The 3,400-nt window shown below is 42.6% G+C and overlaps 1 pseudogene; it reads right to left on the reverse strand.

The window, feature by feature from the left end:
• Positions 1-295: 295 nt before the first annotated feature.
• LOC103248729 (olfactory receptor 8B12-like) lies at positions 296-1,288 on the reverse strand (annotated as a pseudogene).
• Positions 1,289-3,400: the final 2,112 nt, after the last annotated feature.

Raw genomic sequence — 3,400 nt, forward strand, 5'->3', positions numbered from 1 at the left:
TTGGCAGCCTACGGCATATTTATGAGTGCGATGTATTACATGAGGAGACTGGAGTAAATGATTTCATAAGCCTATTCAAGATTAAACCCTGTATAACAGTAGAAACTATTCTCATAAAATAACAGTTGGAATAGTTGGGGTGGATAAGCAGTGCAGGGAGTAAGTGCACTTAAGAATAAAAGTTAAAATTTTTCTCTAAGTATGGGAGAGAAAGAACTGGCATTTGTTCCCTCCCTGAAACAAGAAAAGAAACCCCCTGAATAACAAAGGTTTGGATTCCCTTTCTCATTCATTTTTAAGAGACTAATTTTCTGCAAAAGGTTCTCCTCAGGGCAACTTTGACATCTTTATTCCTCAGACTGTAGATTAATGGGTTAATCTACATGGGCATCACAGCAGTATAAAAAATGGAGGACACGTTCCCCTGGTCCAGGGGTAGACTAGAAGGTGGTTTGAGGTACATGAAAGCATCTGACCCAAAGAAAAGCGATACCACAATTATGTGGGAACTGCAGGTACTGAACGCTTTAGACCTGCCCTCTGTGGAGCTAATGTGGAGAATGCTGGAAAGAATAAAACCATAAGAGATAAAAATGGTGACAATTGGCACCCCAATGCCAATGGTCACAATAATAAAAACCACCAGCAAATTTATGTAAGTGCTGTTGCAAGAGAGCTCAAGGAGAGGAAGGAGGTCACACATGTAGTGATTGACAAGGTTGTCTCCACAAAAGGACATAAACGTTGTTTCCCATATGAGTCACAGCCCCAGAAACCCCCATCCCATAGACACCCAGCAAAAGGAGCAAACACATCTGGGGAGACATGGTGACCGTGTACAACAGTGGGTTACAGATGGCCACGTGGCGGTCATACGCCATCGCCAATAGAATATAGGATTCAGAAAAGACAAAGAAACAGAAGAAAAAATACTGAGTCATACACCTTGCATAGGAAATGATGTTCTTCTTTGAGACAAAACTCATCACTATTTTAGGGGTGAGGGGAGTGGACTGACTAAAATCTATGAGGGACAAGTTGAAGAGGAAAAAGTACATGGGAATATGCAGGTGAGAGTTGAGCCCTATCAGGGTTATCAAACCCAGGTTCCCCACCACCGTGACCATGTAGAAACCTAGAAACAGGAGGAAGAGGGGGATATGGAGTCCCGGCTGGTCGGTTAAGCCTGAGAGGATAAACTCTGTCACGGAGGAGGAGTTCTTGGCAGGCATTCTCCTCTAGGACTGTCTGTGAGAGAAAAAGAAGGAGTCACTCAGAAAGAGAGAAAGGCTACACACACTGGGAAGTTAATGGAAATTAAGGGAGTGGGAGGGAGAAGAAAAGAAACATTTACTGAGCACTAACTATGGAATAGGTGCTGTTCTAAATGCTGTGTGGCGTTACACTCATCCCCGTTCCACAGATGAGGACACCCAGCCTGGGCTACCTGCACGAAGTCCCAGGGCTACAGAGTTGCAGCAGCCAGAGAGCTCTGTGGTCTGGCTTCCCGGTCTGAGTTTTTTTGGGTAGGGGATGGGGGGCGGGGCAGGGATAACGGTTTTATTTTCCACTGTATATTCTCAATGCTTACTTGGTTTTTAGTTTAGTTTTTTTTTTAAAAAAACACAAATTAACAATTTAAAACTTGTAATTAAATGATACTCAATTACAGAGGAAAACATCCACAGTGCTATAGAAAAAGAAAACACCAATGGGCACAGGAAATATTATAAACATGACTCATCAGTAAATAAATGCAGATTGAAGGTAGGAACAATAATATGAGTTAGTGTGAGCTTCACAGGAACATCGAAATTACTCCTCTTACCTTCTAACAGTTGACACTGAGCCTTCAAGTGATAAGCCAGGGCTCTGACAGCTGAGAGTGATCTGAGCTTTCTTTTAACCACTCTGTTGTGGCACCCAGTGGCTCAGACAGGCACTCACCCCCTTCAGCTTGGAGCCTCGGTGCTGCTCTCTACTGCCTGTCGCTCATCTCTTTCACAGAAATCCAGTGGCCCTGCTGAAAAGAACATGACAACTTAGAGCCCAGGCCCCTCTGCTTCTGCTTCTCCACTTTGAGAATCTTGGTTCTCTTGCAGAGCTGAAGAAAACGATCTCTGATTGTGACTTTGTCCCAAGGCTTCTGCTCAGCTGCCAGGAAAGAGACAGCAGTCTTTCCTAACACCGTGGATAACAGGCATCTGGAGAGTTTTATTCTGGAGTAGAGACTTCAGAGTAGTTAACAGAGGCTCCCTCAGAGCCATTGCCAGAGACCACCTTCCCTGAGGAAAATAAAATGTTTACACTCTTGATCATACTTTTAATGACCTATTCTTTCATTCAGGTTACATCTTTTTAAGCATAATTAAGGACAAGGCACTATGGGAAAAAGCAATGCTTGCTACCTTGTATTAAGCACTTACTGTATACCAAACACTATCCAATCCAGCACCTTCATACAGACACCAAGAATCCAACACCAATGTACGAATGATTTTACCTCATTTATTTCTCATAACAACCTCATGAATTAGACATGTTAATCTCTGCTTTAAAAGTGAGAAACACACACAGCTAACAGATTCCAGAATTTTAAGTCAAATGCTGGTCTGTCTAACTCCAATTCTCATGGTCTTTTCCACTGGCTGTACTACCTCCCTGTGATAATGAATTCTCTGAAGTATTTTTACTTACAAGGGTTTCATGAGATTCTTAATAGATAAAAACGAGCAGTCTTAAAGGATGGCTGCTAAAGTTTGGATACTTTACCTTCCAAACCTCATGTTGAAATTTGATCCCCAGTGATGGAGGTGGAGTCTAAGAGGAGGTGTTTGAGATACAGGGGCAGGGCCATCCTAGTGGTAACGAATGAATCCTCACTCTATTAGTTCTCAAGAGAGCCTGGCACCTCTCTTTCCTCTCGCTTCCCCTTTATTGCCATGTGATCTCTACATGCCAGTTCCCCTGGCTTTTCACCATGGGTGGAAACTCCCTGAGGTCCTCACCAGAAGCAGATGCTGGCACCGTGTATTTTGAACAGCCTGCAGAACAGTGAGCCAAGTAAAAGTCTTTTCTTAATAAATTACCCAGTCTCAGGTATTCTTTCACAGCAACATATGTGGAATAAGACAAGGGTAGAAAGTATTAGAGCCAGGAAAGGTCAAATTAGGGAGTACTGGACTTCAGAGGAGAAGAGTCATTATTCCACTCACATCCAACATGAACTTTTCCAAGCTCAAAAAATAAAGAAATCTTCCCTAATTTTCCTGCACTACCTGTTCATGCAAATTAAGCTTGATAATTAAAAACAAATACTAATTAGATAACTAATATCAATTTTCGTCAAGATGTGAAGGCCTGGGAAGGGATCCCACAGCTAATATGTCAGATGATGGGG

Source organism: Chlorocebus sabaeus, chromosome 1, assembly GCF_047675955.1.
Source record: "Chlorocebus sabaeus isolate Y175 chromosome 1, mChlSab1.0.hap1, whole genome shotgun sequence".
Classification (NCBI taxonomy): Eukaryota; Metazoa; Chordata; class Mammalia; order Primates; family Cercopithecidae; genus Chlorocebus; species Chlorocebus sabaeus.